Genomic DNA, 25,173 nt, shown 5'->3' with positions numbered 1-25,173 from the left:
GTTGTCAACTTCATTAAAACTTTATTAACGTGCCTAAACTCAGTAATTCACAAAAAATAGGTTTATTTTTAATGGAGCCTTGTCATCTCACAACAAGTAAAAAATAGCTTAATTTTAATCAGAAATTAAATCATTAGAGCTACAAATATGATTCATTTAAATACAAATCACCAATTGATAGGGATAGACAACAGGTGTGTAATGATCTCAGGTGGTCCTGCCTCCTCTGGCAAGCTGGGTGTAATCACCCTAATCACAGAGCCCAGTGCTGCATCCTGGAGAAGGATTTAAATAGTTGCTGTGTGCGATCTTGGTACACTGAAGCGTGTAGACGGGAGGCATTTCTACCAAGTCAGGACAGGCAGCCGGTACGATCAGATCCATAATGTTGTGTGAGGGCTCCGCAGAGCCGCTAATCTTTATGTTCTGTTAGATTGTTTGCGTGTGTGCCACGTGTCTTGTTAAACTATTTTAAATTGAAATAATTCTGCATGTACACTACAAGTAGTCTAGTTGCTTAATCCGTATAGTCTAGTGGGTAGAAGGGGGTATCATGCACCCCCCTGAAATATACTTTTAATCAGCTTTTCTAGATTGAAAAAATTGTGTAGAAAACGATTAGCTATGTTAAAAAGTTGAAAAATTGTCCCACGTATATTTTTTTCCCAAATTAGTGTTTATTTACCCTAAAAATCGAGTTTCACTCTTTTTACACCTTTCACTATATCTCAGCCATTATTGCAGATAACTGAACAAATAAGGTATCCAGATCCATGTTTTGAGGGTCAAGGAACACAATAAAACTATTCTTAAAGTGATCACATGTGTCTGTGGCATGCTATTATGCTAATTAGTGCCGCCATTACAAGAAAATAGTATTATAGTAATTTTAGTATTGTACCAAGAACGATGTATTTTGCACCGACACAGAAATATTCTTATAATCAGTGTTTCCCAAGTTGAAAAAGTATGTAGAAAATGATGAGCTATGTTAAAATGTTGTCTGGATGTCCCACATGTATTTGTTATGCAAATTAGTGTCACCATTACCAAAAACTGAATTTTCACACTTTTCACTCTATCTCAGCCAATATTGCAGATACATGAACAAATAATGTGTCTCGACCCATGTTTTGATGGTCAAAGATCACAATAATACTATTCCCAAAGTGATCACATGTATCATTGTGCTAGGTAAAACTCTCATTCAATACAAGTAGTCTTTTAAAGATGAATGCAATTACATTTTTAAAAGTTTTAAACAGAACTGTTACAGATGCAGATGCTTTGTCCAAATTCCATAAAATATACCAACCAGTAACGCCACACTCAGACGAAAATGTACAAAGCCTATTCTTCCACTACTCCCACATTATTCACCAAGCCAGCCCATGCTTTAATATAGATATTATGGACCATCCAGGGACCAAGACATCAGATATAAGAAAATCCATTAACACAATAATTTGTGAGTTAAGGCACCAGGTGAAGCGAAAAAAAGAAGATGGACGATTAAATAGGGTACAAGACTGTTTTTGTGGCCCTGTTCCGGACCTTGTTTTAATGAGTGATCAGCTCATGTTTAAAGTTGTCACCAGGTGAAACAAAAAACAAGATTGTTAAATAGGATAACAGACTGCTCTTTTTGGCCCTGTATGAAATAACAATGCATCATTTATTAACTATACCTATACAAAATGTAATACATGTTCCCTTCATTATGTAATAACACCTCCTTTTGTAATAATTTTCCCACTATGTAGTAAACAAGTTCAATGCAAATATGTAATACATGTCGCCACATTTTGAAATATATTATTACATATTGCAGTGGTTATTACAAAATGAGTTGCAAACAATAACATTACAACTGTTTATTTATTTATTCAACCATGAATCATCCTTACTCATAATTAATTTAAAAATATTTCAGTAGAATATCTTTCATTGGCCAAAACTAGATCAAGTGTTACCATATTCATTAGCCAACATGTATATCAACATCCATTTTGGGATGTATTTACAGTTTGGTTATGGTTACATAATGAATATTACAGTATTTTAAAAGGGCAACTCACGCATTTTGTAATAACCATTGAAAAATGTAATCATTTATTTCAAAATGCAGGGAAATGTGTTTTTATATTGCGTTCAGGCTGTTGATTACAGAATGCAGCAGATTATTACAAAATGTGGGTTTTATTACTTAATTACGTGAAAATTGTCTTGAGTCATTACATAATGTGTTGTTTATAGGCCGTTTCTTTTATTCTTTCCTTATCCTTCTTTTAATTAGTATTTTGATAACTGTTACACATTGAAAGAAAAAAACGAATTAAAGTTTTTTTTATCAGAACATGCATTTCTCCTCATAATTGTGAACATATATTACACTCATGTTCGGAATATATATAGTGCATACATGTCCCTATATAATTGTGAATATATATAATACATGTCCCCATATCAATCTGAGTATATAGTAAATGTATGTTCACATATATACAAAACCAATATATTATATATATTTACATATATTACTCAATATATGGAAAGTGGTAATTACTGATGTATTATCCCATATATTAACACAATATATTATATGCATCTTCAATATATTGTAATATATTTACCCAATATATTATTTTATATATCTTCAATATATTTTGTAGATATGAATATATTTTTTTTTCATGTTGATTATTAATCAGTATCAGTTGGTGCTGCCAACAGCAATATTTACTTTATTAAATGTTTTCAATCAACCAGTAAATCAGAACACTAAATAATGTAATATATTGACAGTTAGTATATGAGGAAATATATTTTCTTTGCGTAAGGGAGTTCTCAATCAATCAATCAATCAATGTTTATTTATATAGCCCAATATCACAAATGTTACATTTGTCTCAGTGGACTTCACAGTTTGTACAGAATATCAGTATGACAATACGACACCCTCTGTCCTTAGACCCTCACATCGTACAAGGAAAAACTTCCGGAGAAAACCCACAGTTTAAAAGGAAAAATGAGAGAAACCTCAGGGAGAGCAACAGAGGAGGGATCTCTCTCCCAGGACGGACAGACGTGCAATAGATGCCGTGTGTAAATTGAAAAGATAATACATTTGCAACATAGGTAGTCCAAATGTTTGGAAATGCATGTGTGTATAATAGGAAGATGAATCCACGAGGATATCCATCCAGGACTTATGATCCAGGACCACAGCCACGACTCAAGATCCAGGGCTCGCGATGCAGGACACAGGACCGCAGGATCATCCATGACTCCGGATCCCAGCGTATATAGACACCAAAAATAAATACATTTGGGGAAGCTGGGTTAATCGGAACATGAGAGTACATAGGTATAGACAGAGAGAAGGAAGAAGTAAGATGTCCCCCGACAAACTAAGCCTATATCAGCAAAACTAGGGGCTGGATCTAATCAGCCCTAACTATAAGCTTTATCAAAAAGGAAGGTCTTAAGCGCACTCTTAAAAACGGATAGGGTGTCTGCCGCCCGAACACAAACTGGAAGCTGATTCCACAAATGTGGAGCTTGATAAGAAAAGGCTCTGGCTCCCATTGTACTTTTACAGACTCTAGGAACAACCCTGCATTCTTGGAACGCAATGCCCTAGTAGGACAGTAGGGTATAATGAGTTCTTTAAGGTAAGATGGCGCCTGCCCATTAAGGGCTTTGTAGGCGAGAAGAATCATTTTTAATTATATCCTGTGTTCTATAGGGAGCCAGTGTAAGGCAGCCAGAACAGGAGTAATGTGGTCCCTTTTCCTAACTCTGGTTAGTACACGAGCTGCAGCATTTTGAATCAGCTGAAGCCACTTGACTGACTTCTTGGTACACCCTGATAATAAGGAGTTACAATAATCCAGCCTTGAAGTAACAAATGCATGGACTAGTTTCTCTGCATCGTTTTGAGGCAAGATATGCCTGATTTTTGCAATGTTACGTAGATGGAAGTAGGCGGTCCTTGAAATTGATTTTATGTGGGCGTTAAAGGATAAATCCTGATCAAATATAACACCAAGATTCCTAACAGTACAATAACTTCAGTTTTGGTCGTGTTTAACATCAAAAAGTTTAAGGTCATCCACGTTTTTAAGTCCTTGAGGCAGTCTTGAATGTTATTTAGATGATTAATTTCATCAGGCTTGATTGATAAATATAGTAGAGTATCATCCGCATTACAATGAAAGTTTACAGAATGATTCCTTATAATATTGCCTAACGGAAGCATATATAATGTGAACAAAATAGGTCCGAGCACTGAGCCCTGTGGCACTCCATGGCTAACTTTGGTTTGCGTGGAAGATTCATCATTGACACGTACAAACTGAGAGCGTTCAGATAGATAGGACCTAAACCAGTCTAAAGCAGTTCCCTGTATGCCAACTAAGTGCTCTAGTCTTTGCAATAGGATATCATGATCGATAGTATCAAATGCAGCACTGAGATCGAGCAAAACAAGAATAGAGACACGTCCCTTGTCAGAGGCTATTAGAATATCATTTGTGACTTTAACCAGAGCTGTCTCTGTGCTATGATGTGTTCTAAAGCCAGACTGAAAATCTTCAAATAAATCATTGTTTTTTAAGTAATCAGCTGTTTTGCGACCGCTTTCTCAAGAATTTTTGAGAGGAACGGAAGATTAGAAATAGGTCTATAGTTGGCTAAAACCTCTGGATCGAGGTTGTGCTTTTTAAGAAGCGGTTTTATCACTGCTACTTTGAATGATTGTGGAACATAGCCTGATAATAAAGACGTATTCATAATATTTAATAAATAAGTGCTAATTAATGGAAAAACTTCCTTCAACAGCTTAGTTGGAATTGGGTATAACATACACGTTGATGGTTTAGAAGAGAGAATCATTGAATTTAATTGTTCAAGGTTTATGGCTGAAAAGCATTCTAGTTTACTATCTAGTGTAATATTAGAACTTACGTTTCCGGGAGCTGTTGATAACACTATACTGGTCAAAGGCAAGAGGTCATTTATTTTGTTTCTAAGAGTAACAATTTTATCATTAAAAAAGCACATACAATCATTACTACTGAGTGCTATGGGAATAGAAGGCTCAATCGAGCTGTGGCTCTCTGTCAGCCTGGCTACAGTGCTGAAAAGAAATCGTGCATTATTCTTATTCTCATCTATTAATGAAGAGTAGTAGGCTGCTCTCGCTTTACGCAGTGCTTTCTTATATTCATTGAGAGTAATATGCCAAATTAAACGAGATTCTTCAAGTTTAGTGGAACGCCATATCCTTTCAAGTTGTCTCGACTTTTGCTTTATTTTGCGGGTTTCGGCATTATGCCATGGAGATAATCTATGTTGTTTTATTTTCTTCTTTTTCAAAGGAGCAACAGAGTCTAATTTTATTCGCAGCGCATCTGTAGCACTATCAACAACATGATCAATTTGGGGTGGTGTACATTTTGTATAAGTTTCCTCCCTTACATGCAGACATGCTATCGAGTTAAGTATTGGTGGAATCTCTTCCTTAAATTTGGCTATAGCACTAACAGATAGGTTTCTGCTGCAGGAGCTTTTGACTAATGCTTTGTAGTCTCGTAACAGTACTTCAAAGTTACTAAGAAATGGTCGGATAAAGCAGGACTATGCGGTTCGACTAATAGTTGCTCAATTTCAATACCATAAGTCAGAACAAGGTCGAGAGTGTGATTATAGCAGTGGGTTGGTTTATTTACACTCTGACAAAAACCAACAGAATCTAATATAGAGTTAAATGCAACAGTAAGGCTATTTTTTATCATCATCAACATGAATATTAAAGTCACCTACGATAATTACTTTATCTGTTTTAAGAACCAAAGTTGATAAAAACTCAGCGAATTCTGATAAGAATTCTGAATGAGGACCTGGTGCACGGTACACTGTAACAAATAAGATTGGCTGCAAAGTTTTCCAAGTCGGATGCGTAAGACTAAAAACGAGGCTTTCAAAGGAGGTATAATTTAATTTTGGTTTAGTATTGATAAGTAAACTTGAGTCAAAGATTGCTGCAACTCCACCTCCTCGGCCCGTGCCTCGGGCAATATGAGTATTGATATGGCTGGGTGGAGTGGCCTCATTTATGCTGACATATTCTTCATGTCTCAACCAAGTTTCAGTGAGACAGCATATATCAATATTATAATCTGATATTAAATCATTTACCAATATTGCTTTAGATGCTAGAGATCTTATGTTTAAGAGACCACATTTAATATTCCTGTTTTGTTGCACTGTAGTAGTTGTTACATTTACTTGTATTAGGTTATTATGTATGACACCTCTATTAGGTTTTACCTTAAATTGTCCTTGGGCAGACACACACACCGTTAGTATTGGGTATTTTATTGGGTTGGGGATTCCTATGGATGACTGCCTAGGAGAGAGCGCAGAGAAGCGTGTAAGACTGCGACTCCTCCTCCTGGTCTCAACTCCACTTTGTCATGGATTAAGTCCACAAAGCCCTGAAATGTTTGCCGAAATGAGATCTGCACCTTCCAAAGTAGGATGAATGCCGTCTCTCTTAATCAGACCAGGTTTTCCCCAGAAGGCTGTCCAATTATTTATGAACCCCACATTGTTTGATGGGCACCACCAAGACAACCAGCGCTGAAATGATGACATGCGGCTATACATGTCATCATTGATCAGATTGGGGAGGGGACCAGAGAAGATTACGGTATCCGACATTGTTTTAGCGTTCTGAAGTCTTAACACTGGTTCCTCACTAACACTAAGAAAGAGGATCAGTCCAGTTCTGAAGTCTTTACACTGGTTCCTCACTGACACTAAGAAAGAGGATCAATCCAGTTCTGAGGTCTTTACACTGGTTCCTCACTAACACTAAGAAAGAGGATCAGTCCAGTTCTGAAGTCTTTACACTGGTTCCTCACTAACACTCAGAAAGAGGATCAGTCCAGTTCTGAAGTCTCTACACTGGTTCCTCACTAACACTCAGAAAGAGGATCAGTCCAGTTCTGAGGTCTTTACACTGGTTCCTCACTGACACTAAGAAAGTGGATCAGTCCAGTTCTGAAGTCTTTACACTGGTTCCTCACTAACACTCAGAAAGAGGACCAGTCCAGTTCTGAAGTCTTTACACTGGTTCCTCACTAACACTAAGAAAGAGGATCACTTCAGTTCTGAGGTCTTTACACTGGTTCCTCACTAACACTAAGAAAGTGGATCAGTCCAGTTCTGAAGTCTTTACACTGGTTCCTCACTAACACTAAGAAAGTGGATCAGTCCAGTTCTGAAGTCTTTACACTGGTTCCTCACTAACACTCAGAAAGAGGATCAGTCCAGTTCTGAAGTCTTTACACTGGTTCCTCACTAACACTAAGAAGGTGGATCAGTCCAGTTCTGAAGTCTCTACACTGGTTCCTCACTAACACTCAGAAAGAGGATCAGTCCAGTTCTGAAGTCTTTACACTGGTTCCTCACTAACACTAAGAAAGTGGATCAGTCCAGTTCTGAAGTCTTTACACTGGTTCCTCACTAACACTAAGAAAGAGGATCAGTCCAGTTCTGAAGTCTCTACACTGGTTCCTCACTAACACTCAGAAAGAGGATCAGTCCAGTTCTGAAGTCTTTACACTGGTTCCTCACTAACACTAAGAAAGTGGATCAGTCCAGTTCTGAAGTCTTTACACTGGTTCCTCACTAACACTAAGAAAGTGGATCAGTCCAGTTCTGAAGTCTTTACACTGGTTCCTCTCTAACACTAAGAAAGTGGATCAGTCCAGTTCTGAAGTCTTTACACTGGTTCCTCACTAACACTAAGAAAGTGGATCAGTCCAGTTCTGAAGTCTTTACACTGGTTCCTCTCTAACACTAAGAAAGTGGATCAGTCCAGTTCTGAAGTCTTTACACTGGTTCCTCACTAACACTAAGAAAGTGGATCAGTCCAGTTCTGAAGTCTTTACACTGGTTCCTCACTGACACTAAGAAAGTGGATCAGTCCAGTTCTGAAGTCTTTACACTGGTTCCTCACTAACACTCAGAAAGAGGATCAGTCCAGTTCTGAAGTCTTTACACTGGTTCCTCACTAACACTAAGAAAGAGGATCAGTCCAGTTCTGAAGTCTTACACTGGTTCCTCACTAACACTAAGAAAGTGGATCAGTCCAGTTCTGAAGTCTTTACACTGGTTCCTCACTAACACTAAGAAAGTGGATCAGTCCAGTTCTGAAGTCTTTACACTGGTTCCTCACTAACACTAAGAAAGTGGATCAGTCCAGTTCTGAAGTCTTTACACCGGTTCCTCACTAACACTAAGAAAGAGGATCAGTCCAGTTCTGAAGTCTTTACACTGGTTCCTCACTGACACTAAGAAAGAGGATCAGTCCAGTTCTGAAGTCTTTACACTGGTTCCTCACTGACACTAAGAAAGAGGATCAGTCCAGTTCTGAAGTCTTTACACTGGTTCCTCACTAACATTAAGAAAGTGGATCAGTCCAGTTCTGAAGTCTTTACACTGGTTCCTCTCTAACACTAAGAAAGTGGATCACATCACTCCTGTTCTGAAGTCTTTACACTGGCTTCCTGTGTGTCAAGGAATAGATTTCAAAATACTGCTGCTGGTTTATAAAGCACTGAATGGTTTAGGCCCAAAATACATTTCTGACCTCCTGCTAAATGATGAACCATCCAGAACTCTCAGGTCTTCTGGTCAGCTTCCTGTCCCCAGAGTCAGAACCAAACATGGAGAAGTTCAGTTATTATGCTCCAAATATCTGGAACAAACTCCCAGAAACTCTGATTACTTTTAAATCCAGGCTGAAGACTTTTCTTTTTGCCACTGCTTTTAATTGAACTATTTACATCACACACTGCTCTGTTATTCATGTTTTATCTTTGCTTTTAAATGATTGTTTTCAAATGCCATTATATAAATTGTTTCTGCTGCACTATTTCTTAATTTAATTAAAATGTGTTATATATATTTATTTGACAGGGACAGTGCACATTGATTTACATTTCTGTAAATGTGTCAGAGTTAGCCAACAGGCTATTTTTCGTCTGTAGTCCCTGGACAGATGTTGAAAGTCATCCTAAAAACAAAAATTCACTTAAAATAACAGGTAAATACAATCAGTAAAACAACATTCAACAGAGATACTTATATTATGATAAAAGCATATATAAAAACATAAAAACAGAACTAAAATACATATTCACAAAGCAGACAGATAGCAACAGGTCAAGGCACATGTGTCAGTGTTGACAGAGCTGACTTTCCACTAACCATGTTTTTAAGTTAGATTTAAATAAACTGCAGGTGTTTTGTTCTCTAATCTTTACTGGGATTGAGTTCCACTGTTGTGCAGCTTTAAAATATGTAATGCTCTTGCCTTGTGTTGAAAGGTGCTGTATTAATAGCTTGCTTTGCCTCACATCGCTTATGTTAGTGACTGATCTCAACCTGGTGGTCCTGGGATTAATGGAAGTGTTTATCTTGCTGGATAACTGAGACGGGGGATTCAGAGAGGCCAGTACTTACTATTAGACAAATATCACTCGTCACCGTCTTGAGCTTCAATCTCAGGATCCATGTATTTATGATCCTCTCCAGAATGGAAGTAGTCATCACATACAGAGCATCAACTAGTTGCTGAACAGTGTCCTTCACATGCTGATATCCAAGAGAGGGAGTTACACAGTCACAAGATGGAGGAATAGAAAGCAGTATTCAATGTTTAGTTCAGATTATCTAAGGCCTACCTAAGCAATAAACATGACAGTCATAGGCCTATCTCCCTAGGGGCTGTGTCATCATGTTAATCGTAGGAACAAAGCTATCGTATGTTCAACACAGTATCTCATGAGCTTCATCTATGTAATCATACATCCTGTAATGTACACAGCTACAGTTGGGCCTTTGTTATCATGTGCTACTCTGATATTGAAAGAGTACATCCAGTATTTTCCCAACAGTTACATATCGAGAGTGGTGAGGGGGGAAGACGGAGGATCGAGAGAGGTGATGTCCGTTCAGAGAGTAAATGTCTGCGGGGGGCTGAGCTCTGAACACACTGCACAGCATGGCCAGAGTCTGGACGTCAATCATGTGGCTGTAGTGATCCAGACTGCAGACACACACACACACACACACACACACACACACACACACCACACACAACAACACACACACACACACACACACACACACACACACACACACACACACACACACACACACACACACACACACACACAACACACACATCACAAACACACACACACACACACACATCACAAACACACTGTAGTTTAACAGTCATACACCGACCCTTACTTTGTTCCTCACCGATACTTTTTTTAAATACTCAGAGATACACAAACTGTCTATTTGAGGTTTTTTTAAATGTCCATTTCTAAAACACGTGGATCTCAGAAGCTCCGGTCTCTTTCTTAAAGTTTTCCAGAATGTATTCATATTTTCAGCCTCAGAAGAGAGAACAACATGATGCACCTCCATTACAGATAAACAACACATCAACAGTTGTAAAGACACATCTACAAGCAAATAGCAACATACAAATACCAGCACCGTCACCTCTAAAACTACAATGCATGTTAATAAAAGCACCGAATAGCAGTCAAGGAGGAACAGGCCTGCGTGTTAAGATAACATAAGATGAGATAAGAAGTACTTTATCGATCCCAACTAGGGAAATGTTTGCGTGGCAGCAGCATAAAAAGACAAGACATTGAACATTAGAGAAATGAAAAGACTAGAAATAAACAATCCAACATGTAAATAATACATGCACTTGTTTTTCTGGATAAACTTGTCCTCAAAATATAAATAAAGTTGTATTATTTAAAATATCAAATAGTTGGCGAGCCCCCCCCCCCCCCCCCCCTCAAATGGCATTTTCCCTGTGTCCTTTCTTCTTGGTGACCAACTTCCATGTGAAATAACATCATTTTATTTCTTATTCTATTTATTTACTGACTTCATTCCTTTATTTCTATTTATATAAATATTTAGAGAGGTTAAAACAATATATATCCCCCTCTGCTGCCACCTTCAGGATAGCAAGAGTAACATCAGCTCTACAGAACAGCCTCTACCTAAGGTCTGATACAAACACTCTAATTCATGAATGTGATGCATCTATCTATCTATCCATCTATCTATCTATCTATCTATCTATTATAACAGCATGGTGATGCAGAGTGGGTTCGCCTATCCCTTTAAGAGAGAGAGGGAGGTGTGGCGCGTGCATGTGGCGCGTGCATGTGTAGAGCGAGAGCGAGCGAGCGTAGTGTGTGTCCGGAAGAGAGCGGGAGTAGCAGCAGTGATCAGTCTGTCTCCAGTTAGCTGTGTAACAAAGTCCTGAGGAAACACAGCGACCTCCCAAGGAACTGTCTGCCTCATTTCAGAGTGGGTTATTGAAGCCGAAGCCTGGTGCTTCAGTCCGGGAAGACTGCAGAGAGTCCTCCCCTGTATTCCTCCACTACGGTCTGGGAGCAGCATCTATCTCCACTGTTGCTGTAACCATGTTAATGTCCCTCTGTGGGACCAATAAAGGACTTCTGATTCTGCGACAGACAGAAGAGAGGGGGGAGGGGCGGGTTGGAGAGCGGCCTTCTTCTTTTCCCGGATTTGAAGAGTCCTCTTCCTCGCAGCCCACCGTATCCCAGGATGCAATGCGCGCTGGTGACGAGGAAACAAAGAAAATGTCGGTCCGGTCTCAGAGAGAAGGCAGCACGTGAGGAGTAACTGATAAATGTGAGTATTGGGTTTAACTTAATTTAATAACTGATAAATGTGAGTATCACTTTAGGCTTTTTCGTCATTTCAATCAGGAGAGGCAGTTTTGATGTAACAATATATATGTATTGCCGGGTATACACGGATGAATGGTGTTTGCCGATTAGACCCCGTTGTGCTGGAATATCTTTCGGGGGGGGGGGGGGGACCGAACCGAACCAATTTAGCTCCCCCTGGGGTCTAGACACTGGTGGTGGTGAAGGCATGAAGGGATTGATGGAGGTCTGGAGAGGACTGGTTTAAGCTTGACCCTGGATTTGGGAGGTGGAAGGGGTGGAGGAGGGCTGCGTCCAGTCTCCTGAAATGACAGCTGTCAGGAGAGGAGAGAGCAGATTGAAAGGGTTAGCAATGCTCTATGATAGGCTCAGTTGCGGTAGTATTTGTGTTGGGTAATCTATGGTAGGGCTAACCCATACAGTGGTGGGGCTCAAGTCAGTATTTGCAATGTAATTACATACCCGCCCCCCTTGACGTGAGGTTTAGATTATTTCCCTGTCTCAATCCAAGTTGAACTGTATGAAATAAAAAGGCATGTGTCTTGTAGTAAATAAAAAGGGTGACTGTAATAGTCCTTTATGCTATATAGTTGACCGCAGGTCATGGAGAGTAATCAGGTATCCGTAGACCTTTGTATGAGGTATCTTTATTACTTATCAGGTCTACAGCCATGATACATAGATGCGTCCTAGATGCGGGCTTGCATACACACAGTATCACTCCGCAGCCGCACCCCATCAGTAACGTCCTGATGGTATATGTGCGCGGCACTATATACTACATCCTCCTTTCTTACAATGAAAGTTGCATATAACATTTGCTGTAGTAAACATTCTATAACGGTCTCAATATTAACATTGTTCACTTGTTAACATACGAATATATGAAATTATATTTTGTATGAACATTAACATGTCAACTTAGAATCAGTGTATATCACTCCAACACCCTCATATGAATCCTGTATATAAACAACACACCTTACTCAAATAGAGTAAGGATTTTAACGTATTAACTCTGTCTTAGCACAACCTTTAGCCTGAGCTAATTAGGAAATCTTTGTATCTCTCAGGTGGTCGAATAAGTCGACCACATCTGGTTCTTCTTGTGCTCTGCGGTGATGACATTTCACATTCAACAGTCTCTGACGTGTCTGCATCTGGCGTGCATAGTTGATTGTCTTCAGGTAAGTCAGGTTCTGGGTCCATTTGGGCGTCGTGTGCTGTTTTCCTCAGATGTCTCCTGTTTGCCTGTAGTGCTGACCTGAAGATGTGACAACATCATAGGAACGTGGCTCACCTCTCTGTGCAGTGACCAAAGCTGGACGCCAACCCTGCTCAGTCTCCATGTGAACAGTACTTCCTGGTTGCAGCTCAGGAAGCGGCCTCGTTCCTCTGTCATAATACTGCTGCTGCCTCCTCTGTAGATTCTGGAGAGTCGAGTGAGCATCCTTAGGCACAGCAGGCTGAAGCACCACGTGGAGCTCGGTAAGGTGCTCCTTAGCACTCTCCCCATGAGCACTTGTGCGGGTGAGTATTGCATGCCTGTTACAGGTGTGTTTCTCAGGACGAGCAGGGCAAGGTGAGGGTGTGTGTTCGTTAGTTGTGCTTTTTCAGAACATGTGCAACAGTTTGTACGGTCCTTTCAGCCAGACCATTGGACTGTGCATAGCCTGAGCTGGAAGGAGTGAGATTTATGCCCCATGATTCTGCAAAGTTCCTCGCGAATGGGAACACACACACACACACACACACACACACACACACACACACACACACACACACACACACACCTCTTTTGGTATTCCTATCCTGGAGAAGACTGATTTCATTTTCTTAATGACAGTGTGTGATGTCTTGTCGTTAATGTTAAGCACCTCAGGATATTTTGAGAGGTACTCGACCATCAGTAGGAATGATTGTCCTTTTATTTCAAAGATGTCAGCCCCTATTTTGAGCCAAGGAAGCTCAGGAATGTTGTGTGAGATCAGAGGCTCCCTCTGGTTTCTGGAACTGCTGACATGTCCCACAATTCTGCACCATTTGTTCTCTCTCTCTTGCCACATGTAATGTTTGCAGCATGTCACTTCTCATCGAGCTCGGGAGGATTGTCCTGTCACCTGCAAAACATGATCTCATCTATTACTGACAGAGTATGTCTGATAGGCCAGTATTGAACCAGTTTAGTGTGTACTTGTTTTCTGAGTCGTGGCCAGCCCTGTCTGTGTGTTTCCTGCTGTAGTATTTCATCGTTAGCTGTTCCACTTTTGAGCTTTTGCAGCATCTCAGTGCTCAAAGCGTCTGTTGGCTCCAGAGCATAGACAACTTTCTCATCTGTGATGTCATCAACGGTTGAATGTTCAGCTCGTGAGAGTGTGTCTGCAATCAGTAGGCTTTACCTGGTGTGTAGATGACATTCAAGTCATATCGCTGCAGCTGGAGGAGCATCCGTTGGAGTCTGGAAGGAGCTGCTCCAAGCGGCTTTCTCAGAATGCTTTCCAGAGGTTTGTGGTCTGACTGCACGTCCACTTTCAATCCGTGCACGTACCGATGCAACCTCTTCAGAGAGAAGCCAATTGCTAACAGTTCCTTTTCTATTTGAGCATAGTTATTTTCTGTTTGTGTTAGTGCTCTTGATGCATAGGCAATTGGGTGGCCCTCGTGCATTAGACATGCCCCCTAACCATCTTTGGAAGCATATGCCTGTATGATGAGCTGTTTCTTTGGGTCAAAATAACTGAGTACAGGAGCTGTACTTCGAGCATCTGTCAGTTGTCTGACTGCTTCCTCATGTTCGTGCTGCCACAGCCACACACTGTCTCAGTGGTGCTGATATGGTGGCCTCACCTGGGATGTACTGAGTTAGGTTTTTCACCATGCCCAGCAATCGCTGTAGTCCTGTTTTGTCAGTTGGTGTTGGCATGCCTGTGATGGCCTTGATCTTAGCGTTGTCTGCTTTAACACCCTCTGAAGTGACAGGATGGCCCATGTAGCTGACACTGCTCACCTTGTACTGTATCTTGTCTTTGTTGAACTTCACATTAGCCTCCTTTGCTCTGGCTATCACTTTCTGTAATATCTCATCGTGTTCTTTCTGCAATGACTCATGTCATCTGCAATGATGTGGATCCCTTGGATACCTCCAAATGTCTCACAGTTGCGTTGCTGGAAAACCTCACTTGCTGACTTGATCCCAAATGAAAGACGTTTAAAGCGGTATCTCCCCCATGGTGTGTTAAATGTGCACAGTAGGGATGACTCTGTATCAGCTAGTTTGCACAGAACTTCATCGGTCGTTGGAATGGAGTAGTGCTGCCTGAGTATAGCTTTGTTTAAGTCACTGGGATCTCCAGGCTATTAACCCACGGTGGAGGCTCAGTTACCTGTACAATAACATCAGCTTGGAACAAGTCATCAAGATTGTCTCTCAGTCTGTCCATTACTGCCAGTGGTATCTTCCTACAGCCATGTATGACAGGCGTGGCCTTGGGGTCAAACTCACCTAAACCCTGAAAGACAGTTGGGTGCTGAGCTATGAGCTCCTCTTTTGTTGTGGGATGTTTCACTTCTATTGAGTCAATGCCCACTCTTTTCACCAGGCGCAGTTCTTCACATGCCTCGTTTCCTAATATGGGAATGGATGAGTGCCTGGAAACATCAAATGTCAGACTTGCCTGTGTTTTGGGAGTGGAGCATTTGAGTGTCACCACCCCTTCCGGCTTCAACCTCATCCCTCCATACACCACCAGCACTGTCTTTGTAGGCTGCAGTTTGAGGTGTGTTTTTCTTTCACGTCTGGCTTTTCGGGTCATCGCTGTGAATACTTTCAGTGGCAGGACGTTGGCCTCTGCTCCTGTGTCCAACTTAAACTTCACACACATGCAGTCAACATTTACATTAGAATGCAACGACTTGTCAGCTTTAGACTTTAGCTGATCAATGTTCACTGTCCCAATATGTAGGGTGTCTATTTCCGGAGAAACATGTACGGTCTTGTGTAGGGATGTCCCGATCACCTTCTTTTGCTCCCGATCCAATTCCGATCATTTGATGTTGACAATCTGCCAATACCGATTTTTCCCGATCCGATCTTTATGCAATGCATTAAGAGAAAAAAAAGGTAACAGATAACGGCTGGTCATCCAACGCGATGAATTCAGATATCTTGACTGTTGTGTGTTTGGCCTTTTCACTGTTCTGGGGCAGTTTCTCTTTCCTTTTAAAAGTGTCGGTTGCTTCAGTGCCGTTACCTGAGTGGCCGCTGTGTACTCGTCGTGTTGTTGTTGGTGTTTGTTTCTCAGGTGGCGTATTAGATTGGTCGTCTTTCCACCACGCGGAACCTCCGCCTTGCAAACATTGCATCTGGCTGTTACACTGCCTTCGCTTTCAATTTTATAATACTTCCAAACTCCTGACATTTTCTCTGTCCCATCTCCCGAGTCACCAGCTGAACGTAGCCTCTCGTTAGCTGCTACTATCAGACCCTGCGCCCACTCTGTTGCTTTGAGAGGAATAAGCCACCAGGTCTGAAAGCCTGAAAAGCCCAAAAGAAGAACACATACATGATGTTGAGTCATTTTAAACCAAAACTAAGTCCTCAGGATGACTTTAAGACGTGAACATGGTCATTTTTGTTTTGTAACATTAAATAAAATATTTTATAATTTAAAAAAAAAAAAATTCCCGATCCCCGATTTTTTTTCTTCCGATCTTTTGAAAATCACGTGATCGGCTCCGAACCCCGATCACGTGATCGGATCGGGACATCTCTAGTCTTGTGATGTTGGGCTTTAGCTGACCTACACATTTTTGCATAGTGATTCTGTTTTCCACAATTATGGCAGGATGCTCCGTATGCTGGATGGCTGGTGTGATTTACCACATTGTTTGCATGTTTCATGTCTTTGTCCCATGTCTTGTGTACGTTGTATAGGCTGTGTGCGTGTCTTTTGTCCTTGTCGACTATTCTTGTGCACTGGAAGTACAGACATCTCCTGGGCTGCTGCATTCATAGCTAGCATTTGAACTTTGGCCGTCTCAGCAGCTCTGCAGGTGTCTATGGCCCTTTCTAATGTGAGATTAGGTTCTCTTAAAAGTCTCTCTTTCAGTCTCTGGTCATTCATACTAAACACAATCTTGTCTCCGATCATGTCATTTTCTGTGGTATAAAATTCACAATCCTTGCTCTTTTGCTTGAGCTCTGTCACATATTTCTCAATCGTGGTGTTACCTGACATAGGATGTGCCCAAAACGGATGTCTCTCAAACACTGTGTTCTTCTTAGGCAGACAATAGGCTCTGAATGCTGCTAGAATATCATTAACAGTCTGTTCATCTTCACCATGTGCGATGTCTAGCGTGTTGTAAACTTCAAGAGCCTCCTCTCCTAGTGCATGCAGCAGTATGGCCACTTTAATCTTCCTGTCCTTACCGTCTGCACCACTTGCGGTCATGTAGATTTGGAAGCGTTGTTCCCATCGTCGCCAGTTTTCTCCCAAGTTACCAGTGAGTACGGTAATTCAAATCAATCCATCTCTCTTTTTTCTTTCTTCCAAAAAAATTGCGACTCCCGCTCTCTGGGGACCGCACCTGTTAGCTAGGCTTTAGGCTAACAAAACTTTCATCTGTTTACCTCCGGCAAAGTGACGAACTGGACCGACTTCTGACACCATGTAATAGTCCTTTATGCTATATAGTTGACCGCAGGTCATGGAGAGTAATCAGGTATCCGTAGACCTTTGTATGAGGTATCTTTATTACTTATCAGGTCTACAGCCATGATACATAGATGCGTCCTAGATGCGGGCTTGCATACACACAGTATCACTCCGCAGCCGCACCCCATCAGTAACGTCCTGATGGTATATGTGTGCGTCACTATATACTACAGCGACCTGGTGCCAATCCTGCAATTTCCCCACAGGAGTTGACATGCTGAAAACCCAACCCCTGCAGGGGGGTCTGGGGGGATTCTCCCCCAGGTATTTTTTGAAATACTAACATAAAATACACATTCTGGTACTCTCTTGAGAAGAAAAATAAATAAATCTATTACTACACGACATATTTAAAAAAATGAATGCCATTTTAGTTTTTTGTTACTTTGTTCTGAAAGCTGAACCTGCTGCTCCTCACAGAGAGAAGAGGGTGTGTGAATTACTTTACATTGTGGATAGGGTGGATAGCCCCCATTGTTCTGTGTGTCAAAATGAAAGACAGCCCACACACCTATCAATCATCAAACCGTGGGGTCTTATTTCATTACGTGTTGATAGAAATCAACACGTAATGTTGTATCGATGTATGTAGAGATGTACTACAGCAAAAGTATTCTCCGTCGGGACTTCCTGCAACAACACCACGCCGTTATCTTGATTCTGATTGGCCAGAAGACATTATCAAAGATGTTCTATTGAGAAGACGATCACTACGTGACAAAGGTTTTCAAAACCGTTTCTAGTCTTCGGTATTTCCAGACAAGTGGCTGAAATCAATCTTACTAACTGCTGTCTGTGCAATTTACTGTGCGCGAGTTGGCAGACATTATTTAGCTTACTTTAACATCATTTTTCATGGTGGGGCTGAGCCATTTCTTGGTATGGCTGTAGCCTACCCCAGCCATACCCTGGCGCCGCCACTGGATAGGCTTGTGGGAATAGAGGAGCAGTGATTATTGAGAGTAGTTAGCTGGAAATATGTGAATGAATGACTAAAGACTGTCTTCCTGGTTGAATTTGCGCTAAGCTTCATTTGTACATTACCTACAGTGTAGATATGCCAATGAAAAACTGAAGTCACAGGCTCATCCAACAGTGCAACATCACGGAGCCGCCTAGAGCAGGGGTTCCCAAAGTGGGGGTCGCGACCCCCGAGTGGGGGTTGCAAGATGATTACAATTTGAAAATTATAAAATAAATTATAAATTGTTTTAATCAATTTTTGTTATACATTTTTTTCAATCAATTTTTTCTATTATTATTAATAATAATAACGTGTGCATAGATATTTTTCAGGGGCGGACTAGCCATCTGTATAATTTCCCCGCAGCTAGGCTCCCCCCCTTGACCATCCACTAGCGCAGTGTTTCTCAAACTTTTTCATACCAAGGACACTTAACCAATAAAAAAACACTCACGGACCACCTGACTCAGGGGTGCCCAACCAGTCGCGGGGAGCTTCCCAGTTGATCGCGAGATGTGTCTAAAAATAGAACAACAATATTCTGTTTTATCATTAATGTCCTACAACATAATCTTCCTGTGCCAGAATAATGCACTTGAACGCATCAAAGCTTTGTGATTGGCGTGACCCCATGTGTCGGGGCGTGGCTGTTGGGCAGTGGGCACTAGTTTGCTGACGTTGTCCGTGTCAACAGGAGTGACAGTCCGCACACACACAAGACCGCAATTATGGCAGAAGCAAAAAAGCCGAAAATATATAATTTTCACTCCGAGTGGGAGGATGATTATTTATTTTTTTATTCAAAGTCCATCTGTCTCATCTGCAATGCGAGTGTGGCTTTACCGAAGAAGGGTAATATAGAGCGGCATTTGAAAACGGTGCACACACGCTACGAGACGGAATTCCCTCCTAATTCTGCCCTACGCTCTTCTGTTCGTTGCGTGCACATGTAACAGAGTTAAACATGTGAATACATAATTATAAGTTTGTGAATGTTTAATTCATAATAAGTTGTGACTTTTAAGAGATGAGATTGTTCCATTTCATATTTTAAGTTTTGTTTCCCATGGGAACACCGTCCCGTTGCACGTCTTTTTTTACTTCCGGTATATATTTTCCACCGTCCGCAGACTGGCCATCTGTAGAATCTGGAGAATCGCAGAACAGCCGGTCGTCAAGGGCCGACTCGAATCGCTGACGGCCGTCACCGCCCTTTATTTGTCTCATATTCTCAAGGAACTGCACTACTTCTAACCTCTCTGTAAACCCGCTCCACACATCCGATCACTTCTTCATTTCATTCTCTCTACCCCTTTCCAAACATAACAAACTAATCTCTTCTCATCCTGCACCTGTCCGCAGTAACCTTCGTTACGACCTCCTAACCTATCAGGCTCTCCTCTTTCTCTGCTTCGATCTCTCAGGCAAAAAGCACTTTCTTTCAAGATAAGATCCAATCTTCCTATTCCAATCCCAAAAAACTATTTTCCATCTTCTCCACCCTCTTGGACCCCCCAAAAGCCCCTCCCCCCTCCTCATTTCTGTCAAGCGACTTTGTTAACCACTTTGAAAAAAAGGTTGATGATATTCGCTCTTCTTTTTCTGACTCACCTCTACTCACCGCTGGGTCAACAGACCCTCCTTCCACCAACACACTAACCTCCTTTTCACCTCTCTCTCCAAGTGAGGTTCTTACCCTCATTACCTCTGCCCACCCTACCACCTGTCCTCTGGACCCTATCCCTTCAAACCTCCTTCAGACTATCGCTCCTGATATTCTACCATTTCTCACCCATTTCCTCAACACTTCTCTAACTTCTGGTCACTTTCCAAACAGTCTCAAGGAGGCAAGAGTAAACCCTCTCCTAAAGAAACACACTCTCAACCCGTCTGATGTTATAAACTACAGGCCTGTCTCTCTACTCCCGTTCCTGTCTAAATCACTTGAACGCGCTGTCTTTAAACAACTCTCCTGTTATCTCCATCAGAACAACCTTCTGGATCCGCACCAGTCTGGTTTCAAGGCAGGTCACTCCACAGAAACTGCTCTCATTGCTGTCTCTGAGGAACTGCACACTGCCAAAGCAGCATCCCTCTCCTCTGTCATCATCCTGTTGGACCTGTCTGCTGCATTCGACACGGTAAACCATCAGATCCTCCTTCACACTCTTCAAAAACTTGGAGTTTCAGGCTCTGCACTTTCCCTCCTCACCTCATACCTGAAAGACCGTACCTACAGGGTAACATCGAGAGGGGTCCGAGTCCGACCCTTGTCAATTTACTACAGGGATCCCTCAGGGCTCTGTTCTTGGTCCCCTTGTAGCAAGTGTATTAGCTGTAATTAAATGAGTGATATTCAGAAGAACTAGGAACGACTATGGAGCTCAATGTGTGTGAAAAATACAAACTGAAACCAGGTGTGCGTTACAAAATAGTTGTATTCAAGATATCAACAAGTTCATTTAAATTCACATGATTATTTTCAGGTGCCCAGTAAAGGCAAAAGACAACAAAAGAAAAGCTTAAAAAGTGTAATCCTACTTCACCATGTGGCAGGGAGGATAGGTTTAGAATCTTAGCTCGCCATCAAGGTCCATGAAAGGTCATCAGGTGTGGCAAGCACCTGGCAAAAAAGAAAATATCCAAACAAAAAACCTGACTTGTAAAAGGTCACAAGGAATAATTAGTATCTTCCCCTTTAAGCATTTAAATAAAAATAAATCTCTTAAATAAAATAAATACATCTCTTGTATAATAAATCTCTTAAATAAAATAAATACATCACTTGTATAATAAATCTCTTAAATAAAATAAATAAATTTCTGGTTATACAACATTTCTATATCCATTTCTATACAAAACATTAATCTGTTTAAATTCAGCCAGTAAACAGCAAAGCAATACTTCAGGGCTGATGGCCAAAAGCCCACAAGGTTACACTTAAAGTAATTGGGATCAGTAAAGACCCATGCATAAGATATTTCTACTAGCAATACTATTAGCATGCTAACCACTAGTTGCTAAGCTAACTGGAGCTACTTCAATGTAGATTTCCTATTGAAAATGCTAGCCGCTAAGCTAGCGGGCACATTCCGGGCATTTTTCAATAACATTACACATTTTAAATACATTCTACCAATACAAGACTCACCGCTGATTGCAGCAATTGTTAACAAAACGTTAATCTGTTTAGGAATCGTGGAGGAATCCCTGTGTGTAGCATGTAGCATCAACGTAGCAACCAGCATCACAAACGACCAGCCAAGGAAACAGAAGTGACCTGGCTGCCATTTATACTGAGCTACGGGAGCTTGCTAGGATTGAAGGTTTTTAACCTGGGTTACACCCCTCCTCTTCTCCCTGTACACAAACTCGCTCGGATCAGTCATTAGCCCGCATGGATTTTCATACCACTGCTACGCTGACGACACCCAATTAATTCTGTCCTTTCCCCGCTCAGAGACCCAGGTCGTCGCACGTATCTCTGCTTGTCTAGCTAACATCTCTCAGTGGATGTCTGCTCACCACCTCAAGCTCAACCTTGACAAGACTGAGCTGCTCTTCCTCCCGGGAAAAGATTGTCCCACTCTTGACCTAACAATCAACATCGGCCCCTCTGTTGTTTCCCCGACTCAGACTGCAAGGAATCTGGGTGTGACCCTAGATAACAACCTGTCCTTCACTGCAAACATCGCTGCTACAACCCGCTGCTGCAGATACACGCTTTACAACATCAGGAAGATACGTCCCCAGCTGACCCAGAAAGCCATGCAGGTTCTGGTCCAGGCTCTCGTCATCTCACGCCTAGACTACTGCAACTCCCTCCTGGCTGGTCTACCTGCATGTGCCATCCGACCTCTGCAGCTCATCCAGAATGCAGCGGCTCGTCTGGTCTTCAACCTTCCTAAATGTTCCCACACCACTCCGCTCCTCCGCTCCCTTCACTGGCTTCCGGTAACTGCTAGAATCCACTTCAAGACACTGGTACTTGCTTACCATGCTGCGAATGGATCTGGCCCTTCCTACATCCAGGACATGGTTAAACCGTACACCCCAGCGCGTGCACTACGCTCTGCATCAGCCAAACAGCTCGCTGCACCCTCACTGCGAGGGGGACCCAAGTTCCCATCAGCAAAAACACGTGGGTTTGCTGTCCTGGCTCCAAGATGGTGGAATGAGCTCCCCATTAACATCAGGACAGCAGATAGCTTACACACCTTCCGGCGCAGACTGAAAACTCATCTCTTTCGACTCCACTTCGAGCGATAGAATTACTAACAAAGAACTGCTAACAGAGCACTTATATACTAATAAATCAAAATCACATCAAATCTGTCACTAAGTCTGCCTTCTATCACCTCAGGAACATCTCCCGTCTACGACCATCACTCTCTGATTCCGTGGCCGAGACCCTCATTCATGCATTCGTCTCCTCCCGGTTGGATTACTGCAACGGAGTCCTGTTCGGGGTTCCCAGTAAAGCCCTGGACAGGCTCCAGTATGTGCAGAACTCGGCTGCCAGGGTGCTCACTCACACCAAGCCCTGGCAGCACATCACCCCCACCCTGATCCACCTCCACTGGCTCCCAGTCAAGCACCGTATCATCTATAAACTCCTTCTTCTGACTTACAAATCCCTCCATGCCCTCGCCCCCCAATACCTGTCTGACCTTCTCCGCTACCACACTCCATCCCGGAAGCTAAGATAATCTGGACAGGATCTCCTCTCCACCCCCCGCACCAGGTTGCGGACTTTTGGTGACAGAGCCTTCAGTGTGGCATCCCCCACCCTCTGGAACTCTCTCCCCCCCCGAAATCCGCAGCGCCCCAACCCTGGACATTTTCAAAAAAGCGCTCAAAACGCACCTTTTTACCAAGGCTTTCGCCACTGTATAGTTAGTTTAATAGGTTTATTTTTCCGCTACTATCCGCCACCATTTTGGAGCCATAGCAAGGTAGACAACGAGCTACAGAGTCGTTTTTATCAGAACAGTTCGATACGCGCCGTCATCCAAGCTAAACATCATTCATTGGTCACAATCTGCAGCTGGAGGAGTGAGAGGAGTGCTTAGGGACCATCTACATTCTGCAGCTGGAGGAGAGAGGAGTGCTTAGGGACCGTCTACAAACTGCAGCTGGAGGAGAGAGGAGTGCTTAGGGACCGTCTACAATCTGCAGCTGGAGGAGAGAGGAGTGCTTAGGGACCGTCTACAAACTGCAGCTGGAGGAGAGAGGAGTGCTTAGGGGCCGTCTACAATATGCAGCTGGAGGAGAGAGAGGAGTGCTTAGGGGCCGTCTACAATCTGCAGCTGGAGGAGAGAGGAGTGCTTAGGGGCCGTCTACAATCTGCAGCTGGAGGAGAGAGGAGTGCTTAGGGGCCGTCTACAATATGCAGCTGGAGGAGAGAGGAGTGCTTAGGGACCGTCTACAATATGCAGCTGGAGGAGAGAGAGAGGAGTGCTTAGGGGCCGTCTACAATCTGCAGCTGGAGGAGAGAGGAGTGCTTAGGGGCCGTCTACAATCTGCAGCTGGAGGAGAGAGGAGTGCTTAGGGGCCGTCTACAATATGCAGCTGGAGGAGAGAGGAGTGCTTAGGGACCGTCTACAATATGCAGCTGGAGGAGAGAGAGAGGAGTGCTTAGGGGCCGTCTACAATCTGCAGCTCGAGGAGTGCTTAGGGGCCGTCTACAATCTGCAGCCGGAGGAGAGAGGAGTGCTTAGGGACCGTCTACAATACAGAGTACCCTGCAACAGTACAAAATACAGAGCACTCCGGGCTGAATTCTACTACCGTGTGAGATACGTCTCAGGACAGTCAGTCAGAAGACAGCGCCGAGTATGAACATTGGAACAGCTTAAATACAAATTCTGTGGGAGGAGGCAAGACACTACAGCATTTCAGAAAATGCCACAGCATTTCAGAAAACGCCACAGCATTTCACATTGGACGGAAGGGGTATTCCTTTAGGGAGAACACTTCTTGTTTGTGATTGGACAGAGCCAGCCAGAGAAGCACTGCTGTGATTGGTTGTTTTTGCTGCCAGTCAAGAAATGACGCTTCGTGATTGGTCAACACCCGACAGCGAAATATGTCCCAACACATCAGCCGTTAGCACACACTCAGAACTCACAGCTCCTCATATCTGTTCAGAAACTGGACAAAAGTTAAACATGTACAAACCACAGACTGTCTGTGTCATGGCGAATACAGTGGCTGCTTTATTTATGTCTGTATGACGTTGTTGTGAGTGTGGACGGAGCAGCTACAGGTTAGTTTAGCCTGATGGATCCGATTCCATTCAGAAAACACGCATTTTAAAAGCTTTTCGCCTGCCGTCTTATCTGCAGACTTGTCAAAGTGTTAATTTATGGTTTTTACTAACCTTTATTAGTATGTAGTTGCTTCGGCATCACTTTGAAACGTGTATTACAATTAAATCACGGTCAAATATGTTCATTTTGTTGTAGTTGGTATCTCCCATAGAATTTACATGGAGATACGCCCCGCCCCCTCTCAGCGCCTCTTGTTTGAATGACAGAAGCAAACACAGCTGACAGCCGCGGTGAAACTCGAGCGATTAGAGCGATGCGAATATTGGGTGGTCTACCATAGTATTTACATGGAGATAAGCCCCTTAAAAACCATGAATTAATAAAGCATTAATTCTGTGTTTACTCCT

The sequence above is a fragment of the Gymnodraco acuticeps genome, unplaced genomic scaffold (assembly GCF_902827175.1).
Source record: "Gymnodraco acuticeps unplaced genomic scaffold, fGymAcu1.1, whole genome shotgun sequence".
In the NCBI taxonomy this organism is placed as follows: Eukaryota; Metazoa; Chordata; class Actinopteri; order Perciformes; family Bathydraconidae; genus Gymnodraco; species Gymnodraco acuticeps.
This window is presented reverse-complemented; position numbering follows the sequence as displayed.